A 16,101-nucleotide genomic window follows, 5' to 3' on the forward strand; every position below is an offset into this window, starting at 1 on the left:
ACCTAGCTATTGCATCAGCATTGCTTCTATGGGAAAGCCCAAGAGCTTCAATACCGGGTGTACCCGACCCATGGGGTGAAACCCCCATGTAAGGCCTGCTCCCTCCTCACCGAACCCAGCATTAGGACTTCTGAAGGTACGAGACAGTAAAGATGGGGCTGTCAGAGGAGCACAAGGCCCTAAGTGAACGCTGTACCAAACATGCTCATAGATGCCCCTCAGAGAGGGAATCAGAGGGTCACCTTCCTCACTCCCAGGCTGGTGTGATGACTCCGGGTATGAAACAACAGCTGCAGGTTATGTGACGGAAGCTTCCTGGGGGTCAGCCCTGAGCCAGCTCTGACCGTTTCTGCGTCACTCACTGGCTCCTCACTGAACCTGTACAGGAGGGTCTAGTGTCCTCACTTTACAGACGAGGAAACCAAGGCCTGAGAGGCCCAGTCACCCCACACTGGCAGCAGCGGAGCTGGTGCAACCGAGGCTGGGCCTACTGGTGCCTAGCTGAGAGGGGAACTTGTCCTGAGGGCCAAACACTGGCGAGCTCAATAAGCCCCGAGCCTCCGTTTCTTCACACCCCAGAATCTTGGCACATCTGTGGGGATTAAGTAAGACTAGGTCCTCTGCTGTCCCTCCTCACTCTAAGATCATTCTATAAATATATTTCTGTTTTTAAAAAATTGATGGTGTGGTTTTTGGTCTAATCACAACTTGCTTCTTATTTCTCACAAGAAGCAAAGGCCATAGGCCTTTCAGTTAATGTGTGACTGCATGCACAGTAGGATGGCAAGGAGAAGGAATCGGCATGGGCTGGAGAGGTCCTGGAGGTGAGGTCTGAACTGTCCTCTCTAAGAAGTGAGGACTTGCAGCAAGACAGGAGGGTAATCCAAGAAGGAGGAAACAGGAGCAGGGGCTAGGAGTCCTGGCTACACGAAGGGCCCTGTGGGAACGAGGCTGCTGTGGCAGGGGGAGCCCAAATGCAGGAGATGGTCATTGTGCCAGGCGGTGGTGGGACCCAGGGAAAGGTGCAGGAGACTGAGTTGGCCAACAGGGCAGGGAATGTCAGGAGCCTGTTTCGTTCACTACAGAATAGGTCTTAAGGCTTCAGACCTACAAAAACATGCTCTTAGTTTCACATCCTTCTTCTGTTTGATTAGGTGTTCCATCATTGCTTAATAAATCCCTAAATACTATAAATAGTAACAACATGAAACCCTATGGACCCATACAATGACTGTGTTGAAATCATTGTGTTTTTTTAAAAGTTAATTTTTTAATTGGAGGCTAATTACTTTATCATATTGTATATTACTTTGCCAACAAAGGTCCGTCTAGTCAAGGCTATGGTTTTTCCAGTGGTCATGTATGGATATGAGAGTTGGACTGTGAAGAAAGCTGAGTGCCGAAGAATTGATGCTTCTGAACTGTGGTGTTGGAGAAGACTCTTGAGAGTCCCTTGGACTGCAAGAGCCAACCAGTCCATTCTAAAGGAGATCAGTCCTGGGTGTTCTTTGGAAGGACTGATGCTAAAGCTGAAACTCCAGTACTTTGGCCACCTCATGCGAAGAGTTGACGCATTGGAAAAGACTCTGATGCTGGGAGGGATTGGGGCAAGGAGGAGAAGGGGACGACAGAGGATGAGATGGCTGGATGGCATCACCGACTTGATGGACATGAGTTTGGGTAAACTCTGGGAGTTGGTGATGGACGGGGAGGCCTGGTGTGCTGCAATTCATGGGGTCACAAAGAATTGGACATGACTGAGTGACTGAACTGAACTGAACCAAGTGGGTTTTTGCCATACATTATGGCACCCCACTCCAGTACTCTTGCCTGGAAAATCCCACGGATGGAGGAGCCTGGTAGGTTGTAGTCCATGGGGTCACTAAGAGTCAGACACGACTGAGCGACTTCCCTTTCACTTTTCACTTTCATGCATTGGAGGAGGAAATGGCAACCCACTCCAGTGTTCTTGCTTGGAAAATCCCAGGGACGGGGGAGCCTGGTGGGCTGCCGTCTATAGGGTCACACAGAGTTGGACACGACTGAAGCGACTTAGCAGCAGCAGCAGCAGACATGAATCAGCCATGGGTGTACATGTGTTCCTCATCCTGAACCCCCTCCCACCTCCCTCTCCATCCCATCCCTCAGGGTCATCCCAGTGCACCAGCCCTGAGCACCTTGTCTCATGCGTCGAACCTGGACTGGTGATCTGTTTCACATTTTTTTAAAGCATTAATTTAACAATCTGATGAAATAGACACTCTCCTGGTTTTAAGGCAGTTAACACTTGAGAATTTTGCTCAGGGGCCAAATTTCCATCTGTTTCTCCATCTCTCCTGTGTCTGTTTCTGGTCTCTATGATCAGTTGATTTGTCTTGTATTTCTAACGTTTTCTTTTTTCCATAAGAACTATTTCAACTGGTTTATGGCAGTAGGTAGAACACAAATAAATTATTATTGAAATTTCCCTAGATATATGGTCTTCAATGTCTCATTATACTGAATAATGACAAAAATAGGTCTTCATACATAAAACCTTTTGGACACAGAATCTGAAGTCCTTTGTACACCCAACTTATTAAACCTAATTCAAGTTAACAATCCCTGCATTTGTAGGTATAGCATTTTAAGGATTAAAAATGTGGGAATTTTTTTTTGTTAATGTGCATTATTTTCTTTGAGCTACTAAATTCCTGACAGTGAGTGCTTTTTTTTTTTTTCTTTTTCAATCTCAAATACCTGGCACAGTACCTATGGTGTAGGTAGGTTTCCAACAAACTCTTACTGAAAGAATGAATGAATGAAGTCAGAAATAACAATTCTGTGAACAGAAATATGTACTAATCATTATTCTGTTTCACTGAGGAAGAAGCAGTGTTGTGAGGGAGTCATGATGACACAGGCTGGGACCTGGGACCCGTTACTACAGTGCTTGCACCTGAACAAACATCTCTGTGCAACAGAACACAAACTATATGGACTAAAAATAACTGCACGCACATGCGGTTGGGGCAAATTATGAACAATAGATACAAAGAAGGCCAAAACCCAATTGTCACTTCCAAGGTGACAGGAGCAAGGGTACTATGTATGATTCCTGCACACGCAGTGTGGCCAACGGCGTGGGAAGACCACCCAAGCCACCTCTCTGCTGAACCCACTTATCTGCTCCTACTCTCATCTCATTTAAGGAAACAGCTCATCCCTGCCCACCCCTCCCCCCACCGCCACCAGACTCAGGGAGTGAGCAAGGGTACCTCTTGTTTTGTTCCCTCCTGCTGCAGCACAAATCCCAATAAAGCCTTGCCCAAATTCCTTCTCTGACCTCTAATCAATTTATATTGATTACCGAGTTCAAGGACCCTGGTTGCTAACAATGGCACTTATTTCTTCCATTAAGTGACATCCCCTTGGCAGCTTGATACTGGCCACGGTGGGAGTATTTACACCAAGAAAGTCTGCAAAGACTAAGTCAGTAGCCCCTTCCCCTCCAACCCTTGAGAGCCAGTTTTAAAATATTTGCCAACACACCATTGAAATCAGGATTCAGACTAGTTAAGTGATTTGACTGAGGTTAAAGTGCTGGCTGAGAAGTCAAGTCCAGGCTCCTGGCTCTAAGACCAGAGGCCATTAGGGAAATTGATGAGTCAAGGACGAAAGAGCAGCCAGTTTCTGACTCTGCAGCACAGCTCCGTAAGTGACAGAAACTCTATCTCCAGGACGTGGAACACAGCAGGCCCTTTTATAGCAATGGTGATGGGCAGAGCATGAAGACCTAAGTTCCTTAAAGCACCATATGCTCTACAATCCTTATACCACCAGTTCCCTTAGTAAAGACTCAGGGCTTGTCTTTGCCTATTCGTTCATTTGGCGACTTCACTTTCACTTTTCACTTTCCTACATTGGAGAAGGAAATGGCAACCCACTCCAGTGTTCTTGCCTGGAGAATCCCAGGGACGGGGGGCCTGGTGGGCTGCCGTCTATGGGGTCGCACAGAGTTGGACACGACTGAAGCGACTTAGCAGCAGCAGCAGATCACCAGAAGCTAATGGGGGAAAAAACCTTAGAATATAGGAATCTATGTAGCATTAATAATTTACAGGTAATTTTATCTTTCTTTTTCCATCCCTGGACAAGAACCAAGAATTGTCCTGCCATGAAACTTGAAAGACTAAAAGTAGAAGGTAGAAAGTAGTAAAACTGATTTTTACTGTGGCTTCCAAGAGGATCATTTTAAGTTCATAGCTTTTAAACCTGCCACTTTAATGATGATTCATCAGATATTTTGAATATCAGATTGGTTTTTTTCATGAAAACGACAGTTCTTTTTCCTAATTCATATGAAACTTTCCAGACTAGAATAAGAGGCCTATAATTTGAGAGTGTTTCCATAGAGATGATATACGGCCATTCAGAGGGGCAGATTTCATTAGAGTCCTTTATTTCCCCAACAAGGAGGAACCTGGCATCACAGTGAAATGATTAAATGACTTAGTGTTTTCCTGACAGTCATATAATATCGCTTGATTCCAGTCCCCTTGTCTTCCCTTTGGATTACATTAGTGCCTTTATGGAACTTGGGGTTTGTTTCTGTTTGGGCCATGATCACAGACCAGTAGGAGAATACTTTGGATCCCTCTGCTGCTGCTGCCGCGTCACTTCAGTCGTGTCCGACTCTGTGCCACCCCATAGACGGCAGCCCACTAGGCTCCTCTGTCCCTGGGATTCTCCAGGCAAGAACACTGGAGTGGGTTGCCATTTCCTTCTCCATTGCATGAAAGTGAAAAGTGAAAGTGAATTTGCTCGGTCGTGTCCAACTCCTAGCGACCCCATGGACTGCAGCCTACCAGGCTCCTCGGTCCATGGGATTTTCTAGGCGAAAGTCCTGGAGTGGGGTGCCATTGCCTTCTCCGTGGATCCCTCTAGTGGTCGCTTTTTTAAATTGCAGTTCTCCACTCAAAGGTTTGTGGAATTTAGTGGGTTACCATCATAACAAAATTTTTTAAGTGAAAATATGTATTGCATTAGTAAGTGTAAACGTTTCTTGGTGAAACTTTGTTTCTTTTATGCATATATTAATTCAGAGTCAAGATCGCTTTCCAGTCAGCAATGTTTAGCACCAGTGGGCTGCCTACAGCAGGATGGGATTAGGGTGAGGGGAGCAAGGCAGGGCTAAGTAAGTGTGGAGTTGGAGCCTGTCTCTAGTTTAAAACTTTGATGTTTGTTCACTGCCGGTGCTAGCCGGCAAAGTCAATCAGGTCCCAAGAACGTGCACGGCGCGGCTGAGAAAGAAAACTACAGCAAGAGACTACAACAAAGATGGGGTCGAGAGGTTCAGACACGTCTCCATGAAGGGACGCAGTCTGACACCAACTTTATTCAGTATCTTATATTTATACAGAAGAGCGTGGGAAAGACAAGACAGTTAACATTTTTTTGGTTGACCTATACATCTTACAAACAGTCACAAGAAATCTTGAGAGCATGGGAATGGCACCCTGTTATTATTTCTTACACCAGATAACATTTTTCTGTGCATGAGAAGTTTGCACAGAACTCCAGGTGTCTGCAGTAAATAAGCACCTAATCTCCGGGGTGGCGGGACAGAGAGCTATGTTTGCAAGCAAACCCTCAAGGACTGAGGCAGCTCCCAGAGCTGTGTCCTTCGGACAAAGGACCCCGTTCTCACGGGCAGCTCCCCGCATCTCCCCCTTTCTTTTTATATAGGCGCACGCTTATGTTCCTTTAACCACAGACCATTTCCATAGATGGAAGCCTTTATCATCTATAGATCATCAATCAGTTTTTTAATTAAACAAGGTGTAGGAAATAAAACAATTAAAATTATTAAGAATAGTCTTTTTATGGCTGTTCCCAAGTACCAAATACTACTGACGGTAGGTACATGTCGAAAAAGTTTTTTAACAAAAGACTCAGCTCTTTTTGTAACATCTAAATCAGGTCTGGGTGCATTTTCAATGTTCATTATTTCCTGATGTAGATGCAGCAAATCTAAGGAAATATTTTTATTATGTCAAATACTTTTTAAATGAGCTTTTACCTTATTTCAAGCAGTTATACTACCATTATATTTTTGGGGGGTAACACAGATCTATCGAAAATCAGCATGACATTGTATCCGTAATTTTAACTTTGTACTTTGTACCTCTTTACCTAAAAATTTTACAACATCATAAAGGGCATTCAATCGATCCTCTAGCTTTTTGTAAATATCTTCTTGAGTCCCCAGGGCAACAGATACATTTTGTGCCAGATTATTAACAAAAGTTGCAGTTTGCACTGCTTGTGCCAGGGACAGGGCTGCAGTAATCGAGGAAGCAATAAGGGTCACCAAGGCTACAAAGCCCAGAATTATTAACCCTATTCCCCTGCGATAACGCATTAAAGCACCCTCTACTTCCCTCCAAAGTTCAAGTCCTCTTTAATCATACCAAGACCCATTAATCTTTACAGGAACCGTAACAAAAGCAGGCTGTCTTAAAACTAGAACCCTAGTTTGATTAGTAATTCTCCTAACGCAGTTAGTTAAGGTACAATTTTTCCAAGTTACATTATAATATTGTAACCCAGGTTGTATTTTTACAGATCTTACTAGTAAAGCATAAGGGTGAGGCACACATGTAGGAGGGTATCTCATGGTGAGATTCTATAAATAACCGTGTCTCACTTTTGATCCCACCTGAAGGTAGGAACCCTCACATCCAAGGGCGGCAGCTAGTTTCCAGATTTCTGTTTGGAACACTTTAGAGCTGCCCAAGTTCCAAATATGGGATGCAAAGTTTCTATTATCATGAGCTCCAGGGTTTCGGGATAAACCATAGCAGTTCCATCTCGACACAGTTTCCATGGTGTAGCAGTGACTCTTCCCCCTGTTCCAAAGTCGCAGAAAGGGGTATCTAAAGGACCAGTTCCATTATGACGTTGAGGAGTTCCAGATTCTTTCGTTACTCCAGGAATATACAGGCTCCAGCCATTGTCATAATCAGCATATCCTGACTCCCCAACAAAAAGACATCCTGTTGAATTAAAATATCTAGACAGACAAATAGGTAAGTGATCAAACACTCCATGATAAGAGAAATTAACTTGATTAGGAATAATATGTTTATCTGAAAAACCACCCAAAGCTACAGAATCATTAGTGTATTTGGGAATAGACCGACCCTCCCAGCCCACCGGTTGGAGAAGGGGAGGGTCGGGAAAATAAGCCCAGTAAGCACTTGAATATTCTTCAGAGTGTGCAGTGTTAATCTGATTTAAGATAATTAATAAGGTTATTAGGAAGCTTAAAGGCAATATCGGATTGCCCTGCACAGCAACACGATTCTGTGCCTCTCGCATCAATGTCTGGAGTTGCTGTTGAGATGGTAATTCATCATGTTCTTGAATTGCCAATCTCCTCATCTGGTTTACTAGACATCCTCTCTGCCACGCGTACCAACCTTTCCGGCAGCCAGCGCGGTGCTTCAGCATCCTGTGGGAAAACACAAACATGCCCTCGTCCCCAAATTAGTACAGGATCTGGTCCATACCATTTTTCCACAAGTGGGTCTTTCCAAAAGACTTTAGGTCTTATTGTTTGTGTATCAAAGTTCCAAAATCGCTGTGCTGCTGAACGGCCACATATATCCACTTGTAAAAAATTTAGAACAAATAAAGCATGGTTTAGAGAGTTGGAGGGGGTATTGAGATACAATTTCCCCTTCTATAGTTTTTGTAATTGATGTTTGAGAGTTTGATGTGTCTGTTCAATGATTTCTTGACCTTGAGGATTATAAGGGATACCTGTTTTATGTGAGATAGACAATTGTGTACAAAATAGTTGAAAATATTTTCCAGTGTATCTTGGACCATTGTCTGTTTTTATGGTCTTAGGGGTTCCCATAACAGCAAAACATTTAATGTAATGAGCTATACAATGTTTGCTAGCTTCTCCGGATTGTAGAGAGGTATGTAAAAAGCCAGAGAAGGTGTCAATAGTAACATGAACAAATTTTTGTTTACCAAATTCAGGAATATGGGTAACATCCATTTGCCATATATCATTTGGCAACAATCTTCAAGGATTAACTCTGTAATGGGGGACACTAAAAAATTTAGGACATGTTTGACATTGTTTAACAATCTGTCTGGCAGCTTCTCGAGTAATGTCAAATTGAAGTCTTAAGCTATTACTGTTTTGATGGTGTAAGCTGTGAGAAGTTTTTGTCATTTGTTCCAATGAAGGAAATATCATACGTGTAGCTTCGTCAGCCAAAGCATTGCCTCGTGCTAAAGGTCCAGGAAGCCCAGAGTGAGCACGAATATGACCGAAATAGCATTTATTAACTCTGGAGCAAATTAAATGTCGTATATCATGAAAAAGAGTCTGGATAGTAGAATTCAGGGTACCAATAAATGGAACAGTCTCAATAGTGTTTAAAGCTCTTATGATATATTGACTGTCAGAATATAAATTAAATGGAGCAGAAATTTGTAATAGAGCCTGAAAAACGGCAAATAGTTTTACTTCTTGAGCAGACTTATAATTAGTACGCCAGGCGGCAGTATTGTCTTGAATAATCAAACTAGCTATTCCATTAGAAGAGCTATCAGTAAATACAGTTAGGGCGTCGGCAAGGGGCTGAGAAACAACGATTTTTGGGAAGAGAAATTGGTGATAGTGAGCAAATAGCAAAATTTTATTTGAGGGATAATGATTATCAAGCCGTCTACTAAAACCAGCTAAGGCAATAACCCAATTTAGCCAACACCATTTCTGCCTGTTCATCTCCTATCATTTTACCAATTGTCTCAAGCAGGCGGGCAACAAAATCTTGATATGGTTTATCTGGCCCCTGGCGAATTTTAGATAAATCTTTAGTCTTTTTATCAGAATTTGGAAGTTTATTTCATGCTCGTAGAGCCACAGCACTAATCTGAGGGTAGGCTCTAGGCAAATAATTAAGTTGATTATTAATGTCTCGATAATCTTCCTCTCCCACCATCATTTCATAAGCGGTGTTCAGTCCCTGTCGCTGATTGATATCAGCTGTGATCCCACACTGTTCAGCAAACTCAGATTTCTATAGTAAATAATCTCTTCCAGATAAACAAGCCCGAGCAACCTGTTTTCAATCATTAGGTGGCAGATTTTGATTTCTTAAAGCCTCTATAATAGCCTGAGTAAATGTCGCAGTCGGGCCGTATTGTGTACAAGCCATTTTTAACTCTTTTAGTTGCTTAAAAGGCAGTGGTTCATAATACCTCTGCTGTTGAGCATTTTCAAACACTGGATAGATTCCTGAAAACCCGGGAATATGTGTTCCTTCTTTATTAGCTTGCTTAATTGCTTGTTGAAGAGGAGATAATAATATCTCACTTTTAATTTTTATGTTTTCACCGGGCAAAGAAGCAGGGATAGATATAAGCTCTTGCGGTTTTATGAAAGGCAGAGGTGGATCAAACCCAGCAAGAACCGAGGGAGGATATGCTGGAGGCACAGGCTGGCTGGAGTGGGAGTCTCCCTGTGCATCTTTTTTTACTGCTATAACAATCTTTTGAATTAAATTTTCTAGCTGTTCTTCAGAAAGCCCTGAATGTTTTAATTCCCCTTTTCCCAAGGGGGTTGCATGCTAACCATCATCTCCCAAGGCATATCCTCTCTATGGTACTGAGCCGCTTGTTCATTTAACTCTTCCTGTTCATCAGAGCTTAACACATCATCAGTCCCTCCAGCCTTACAAGCTGTTCCCTCAGGCACGGCATAAAACGGCTCAGGCGGAGGGGCAGAAGGCTCTGCAACTTTGGGTTCTGAGGAATCCCGGAGAGCCATTTGAATTTTATGTCCCTCATGTTCAGGATCCTGACAGTCTCTTGTGAGAGTCTACAAAGAAAAAGCATCCACAGGAACACGATTGGGACCATGTAAGGAATAATATGTCTGTAATTGTTTTCCTACTTTTTTCCAAGTTTCCAGACTAACTGTTCCTTCCTCTGGAAACCAAAGACAAACCTCTTCTATAAAAAGTAAAAACTTCTCTAGCTGTAACTTATTTACATGAGTTCCCCTACCTTTTAACATAGTTTTCAACATATGTACAAATAACTGGCGGCTATTGCCTTGTCCCATGATTTATTACTCTCAACAGTAACACTCTCTGTCCTTTAATTAATTAGGAATTCCTTGTTACTTACCTCAATCTTGGCGGGCAGCGGCAGTCGTCTCGCTCTGATTCTTGAGTCCCTGTTCGGGCGCCACCTGCCGGTGCCAGCCGGCAAAGTCGATCAGGTCCCGAGAACGTGCACGGCGCGGCTGAGAAAGAAAACTACAGCAAGAGACTACAACAAAGATGGGGTCGAGAGGTTCAGACACGTCTCCACGAAGGGACGCAGTCTGACACCGACTTTATTCAGCATCTTATATTTATACAGAAGAGCGTGAGAAAGACAAGACAGTTAACATTTTTTTGGTTGACCTATACATCTTACAAACAGTCACAAGAAATCTTGAGAGCATGGGAATGGCACCCTGTTATTATTTCTTACACCAGATAACATTTTTCTGTGCATGAGAAGTTTGCACAGAACTCCAGGTGTCTGCAGTAAATAAGCGCCTAATCTCTGGGGTGGTGGGACAGAGAGCTATGTTTGCAAGCAAACCCTCAAGGACTGAGGCAGCTCCCAGAGCTGTGTCCTTTGGACAAAGGACCCCGTTCTCACAGGCAGCTCCCTGCAGTTCACCATGGATTTTTTGCGTTGTTTCTGATTTTTTTAAAAAGTGCTGCTTTAAAATATTATTTAGATTAGAATGAATGGAGGACAGTCATACAGCACTGAGCATTCTGTCCACAGCTGGATGTCGCCCTGTGTGGTGGTGCTCTCTGCCTTATGTGTTATGTTTCTCCAGCAGCCCAGAAGGTGTTGTAGAGAAGACGGAAATGACCCAAGGTCTGGGGTTGCTGGGGTGGAAGGATAGGAATGAGGCAGAAGAGGGCAAAGGTGACAGGTGACCCTGCATCTAAGACAAGGAGGTGGGTAAAAGAAAAGTCAGGAGATGGCTGGATGGACCAGGGGTGTTAGGGGGCAGGTAGAGGGTGGGCAGAGGATTCCACATGAATGTTTAGAGGTTGTGGTTGAAGAGGGAGTGGACTGGACTTTGAAATTTCAGAAGAAATGCAGTTCTAAGTGAAGCCACATAAATGACTTTTCCTGCTGGTAAGTTGTCTTCAGTGTATGGGAGGGAATGTAAACAAACTGGCTTCTACACCATAAAACAAGGGTTCCTTGGACTTCTGAGTGTCACATGTCTTCTAGGTAGGATGTAGATGTTTCTCTAAGATTAGATGTTGTTAATGTATTACAATGGTGGTCTAAAATAGTGGTTAAGAAACAAATAGGTGTTTCTTAATTAGAAACAAAAAACAAATAGATGTTTTTGAATTCAAGCCCACTGGCTTTCTCTAGTTACCATTACTGTGGTCGAGATTTAGTGCTGTTGCTTTTCCTGGAAGACACCTTCCCCAGCCCCACCCATGCCCAGCCTTGAGAGCCCCCCGGGCTCCCAGCACAGCGCTCACTGCTCCAGGTCTGTCTTCCCACTTGAGCTCCATGACAGGCCTTGTCTGCCCTGCTTTCTGACTATCTCTCTCGATCTTTGTTTCCCCATCTTAACTTTCTGATGAACCGGCCCTTTAAAATAGTTCCTCTTGTTTTGACTTGTCCCTTTTCTGAATTGACTGTTCCTCCAGGCCTTTGCTCAGCTCTCCCTCCTCCAGAGTTCACCTGGGTTCATAGCCACCATCGTCTTTACCATCAGGGTGTCCACCCGACCTCCAGTGCTGTCTGCCTCCAGACTCAGACCACCTGCTGTCTTTCCAACACCTCTGTCAACACAGCCTAAAAGCTAGCCTGTTCCCTCCTCACTCCTGGCTCAGGAAACAAGTTTTCTCACTTTTGTTAGTAATGCTTTGTCAACAGGAATAATCAGCAATCTATAATAGGAATAGAAAGGAGTTTTATTTGAGCAAAGGAAAGTTTGAGTTTTAATTTTAGTTTTAATTGAGCAAAAATTAGTTTTATTTGAGAATTGTGTTTCTCAAGCACCTGAAAGCCATTCCTCTAGATGTGGAATCATCAGGAAAGACAGACTCCTAATTCTAAGATTGCAGTGGTCAGACACAGCTGGCCTAATCACACTGATACCCATCCACTCTTACCCACATTTTGTATTCCAGTTCACTTCCCTGACTACTTGAACCCCCACCCACTGCCCCTCCCGCTCCCTCATTCTCTCTTTAAAAGCACCCTGTCACCTCTGCACAAATCAAGGTGGAGCTCAGCTCATCCCTTTTGTTGTTATTGTTACTGAATAAAACCTGTGTCCACCGCTTTAACTAAAACCTGGCTTTATCTTTGACACCTGAAACAAAAGATTGCTCCTCCTTCGGAGACTAAGTCCTGTTGATCCTCAAGCACTTCTGAAATTCTATGATTCATTCAACCCTCTCTGAGTTCTGATCCTCAGGATACCCCTACTGGGCCTGCCATTGGTGGAGCCCAAGTTAACCCTGACCCACCTGTACCTTACAGGGATGTGTTGGGTTTTTTCCTGTGATTTTGTCTTGACTCCGATTACTTGTTTCCAATATTTGAGGGTGACCACTATTAGTTTGTTATTTTCCTTTGTGTCTAGTATAAGCACTTACATAGAAAGTACTCAAATACTCACAGGATGAATTGAAATACTGGAAATTGCCATAGTTTAACTATAAACTAAAATGCAGTCAGTCTTTGTCATCTTAACTACAATTTCGACCAACATAGTTGGTTCTGCCTATATATTATGACCACAAACGTAGACTCAACAAAGAAATGAGTTATCAGCAGGGGTGAGGTAGAATAAATGAGGTGACTGTAGGTAAACTACTTTTGTCCAGAAAAGGTTAAAGGACTCCCTTGTATATTTTTGAACAGTTGTGAGGTTCCCAGACTTGGGGTGGGGTCTACCAGCTGTTTCCCTAAATTCCTTTACTCTCCTCTTCTTTATCCTTCTGATGACTGTCCCCTATTTAAAAAGAGGATATAAATCTGTCTCCAGTCCAAACACAGATAAACCCAAGTTATGTTCCAGATATTTGCATATTTTCATCTATTCTCTCCTATTTTCTTTCCTGTTTTCTATTTTCACCAGGCTCTGAAGTCACATATAATTTTTATACCCCCTCAGTAACAGTACCTTGATATTCATCCCCAATTTGCAGATTAAACCACTAAATCAGCGTGTAGGGAGGGGTGCCTGAGGTCACATGATAACCAGGTAGCTCTAAATCAGGTAGCCCTGGAGTTTCCAACCTGCTGATTGGTCATCTAGCCGCACCTTGGGCGCAAAGGAAGCTGCTCCCACAGCATTCTCTTGCGGAGAGTTGCTGAGCTCACACTCATTGTTGGGATCTCTTTGTTTCCTGTAAGCTCAGCATTTTCTTTTTCCGGGTCAGGCAGGCCTGTAGGCCTCCCTCCAGTTCCTTCCCCTGCAGTTTGAATAGGAAGCTAGAGGATGTACCCTAGAGAAGCTTTAGGACCATGTGAACAGGAAGTGTGGGCCTTGATTGCCTGTTGGTGGTTTCCAGCAGCAAAGCCTTCCCTGGGGAAATGTCATTTAGTTGTAACAAGTGAATTCAGATCATGGTGCCACCATGGGGTGGCAAATTATACTCAGAGACTGATACTGTCTTAATCAGTAGTTTAATTAACACGCGCTCACCGCAGGATTTATAATTTCACCAGACAATGGCATATAGGATAACAACTCTTAATAAGCCAATAAAGAAAGAAACACTCCTAACAAATGAAAGATTAGTTACACTATTGTTTCAGGCAAAGTGGGATGACGGAATCCAAATTCAGTTGAGGTATACCTTTTCTCTGCGGTTAGTTCTCAGGAGAGTGGGCTTAACCAATTAAGACCTGAGGCCCAGCTACCTGCGAACCTAAAGTGAAAAGTCCCAAGTTGCTGTAGCAGGTTGCAGAGAAAGAGGGTGGGAGTATTAGAGGCAAGATGATCTTGACTGGGCACTTCAGGCTTTCCCCACTACAGTTAAGAGTGGCCTTTACCACCTCAGGAGTCAAGACCCCAAGGTCTTGATGAAATAAAATTATTTTAAGCCAGGACAAGAAAAAACAATTTGAACATAAAATTCTCTCCCAGCCTCTTTCTGCTACTAGCTCCTTCCTTTTCATGTGCGTTGGCAACTGCATTGTACATTAACCAGATCTCCTTAGAAGACACAAGAATGCCTGCTTTACCAAAAAGAGCAATTTCCTCCTGGTGCCAGCAAGGTAACTCCTTAGGAGAAAATATTCCTTTTTTAAAAAATTCTGTAAGGGGTCACAATCACTTACTATTCCCCTTGTATGTGCAGATCTGGAATATGTAAACTGTCAATTTGCTACTTTGATTAAAAAATAAAATAAAAAACCCTTTGTGTTGAAAAGTGTGCAACTGTGCTTTCACTTCCAACAGGTGAAACAAGTCAGTTCTAAGAGGTTTATGAAAGACTGTGTCCTCAAGTCATCTTAGATAAAATTTTCTATTGCTTTTTAGATCAACTCTTAGCTAATTTTTTGTCGACAGTCTTCAGAGAGCTGGATCAGTAAAGGTTAGCTTTGCCTAGATCAAAACTTTCAGATTTTCCAGACACAATCTGGGTATTTATAGTACAAATGTCCTCTCATCTTAGTTGCTTCTTCATGTGTTTATGCTAATAACCCCTCAGTTCAGCCCCTCTGCTGAAAGGCAATACCGAAGAATGTTCAAACTGCTGCACAATTGCACTCATCTCACACGCTAGCAAAGTAATGTTCAAAATTCTCCAAGCCAGGCTTCAGCAGTACTTGAACCATGAAATTCCAGATGTTCAAGCTGGATTTAGAAAAGGCAGAGGAACCAGAGATCAAATTGCCATCTCTTGGATCATCGAAAAAGCACAAGAGTTCCAGAAAAACACCTACTTCTGCTTTATTGACTACACCAAAGACTTTGACTCTGTGGATCACAAGAAACTACGGAAAATTCTTAAAGAGATGGGAATACCAGACTACCCAACCTGTCTCCTGAGAAATCTGTATGCAGGTCAGGAAGCAACAGTTAGAACTGGGCATGGAACAATAGACTGGTTCCAAATCGGGAAAGGAGTACGTCAAGGCTGTATATTGTCACCCTGCTTATTTAACTTATATGCAGAGTACATCATGAGAAATGCTGGGCTGGATGAAGCACAAGCTGGAATCAAGATTTCCAGGAGAAATATCAATAACCTCAGATATGCAGATGACACCACCCTTATGGCAGAAAGTGAAGAGGAACTAAAAAGCTTCTTGATGAAAGTGAAAGAGGAGAGTGAAAAAGTTGGCTTAAAACTAAACATTCAGAAAACTAAGATCATGGCATCTGGCCCCATCACTTCATGGCAAATAGATGGGGAAATAATGGAAACAGTGACAGACTATTTTTTTGGGCTCCAAAATCACTGCAGATGGTGACTGCAGCCATGAAATTAAAAGATGCTTGCTCCTTGGAAGAAAAGCTATGACCAACCTAGATCAGATCAGCTCACTCAGTTGTGTCCAACTCTTTGTGACCCCATGAATCACAGCACGCCAGGCCTCCCTGTCCAACACCAACTCCCGGTGTTCACTGAGACTCATGTCCATCGAGTCAGTGATGCCATCCAGCCCTCTCATCCTCTGTCGTCCCCTTCTCCTCCTGCCCCAAATCCCTCCCAGCATCAGAGTCTTTTCCAATGAGTCAACTCTTCACATGAAGTGGCCAAAGTACTGGAGTTTCAGCTTTAGCATCATTCCTTCCAAAGAAATCCCAGGGCTGATCTTCAGAATGGACTGGTTGGATCTCCTTGCAGTCCAAGGGACTCTCAAGAGTCTTCTCCAACACCACACTTCAAAAGCATCAGTTCTTCGGCGCTCAGCCTTCTTCACAGTCCAACTCTCACATCCATACATGACCACTGGAAAAACCATAGCCTTGACTAGACGAACCTTTGTTGGCAAAGTAATGTCTCTACTTTTGAATATGCTATCTAGGTT

General features: G+C 43.2%; 1 long non-coding RNA gene across 1 annotated transcript; it reads right to left on the reverse strand.

Annotated features, from left to right (window-relative positions):
* Window positions 1-6,971: 6,971 nt before the first annotated feature.
* Window positions 6,972-10,282, reverse strand: LOC133246371 (uncharacterized). The gene is made up of 3 exons (XR_009736020.1): window positions 10,198-10,282; window positions 7,464-7,495; window positions 6,972-7,054 (listed from the first exon to the last, which is right to left on the reverse strand). It is a non-coding gene; the product is annotated as an uncharacterized LOC133246371 (long non-coding RNA).
* Window positions 10,283-16,101: the final 5,819 nt, after the last annotated feature.

The sequence above is a fragment of the Bos javanicus genome, chromosome 1 (assembly GCF_032452875.1).
Source record: "Bos javanicus breed banteng chromosome 1, ARS-OSU_banteng_1.0, whole genome shotgun sequence".
NCBI lineage: Eukaryota > Metazoa > Chordata > Mammalia > Artiodactyla > Bovidae > Bos > Bos javanicus.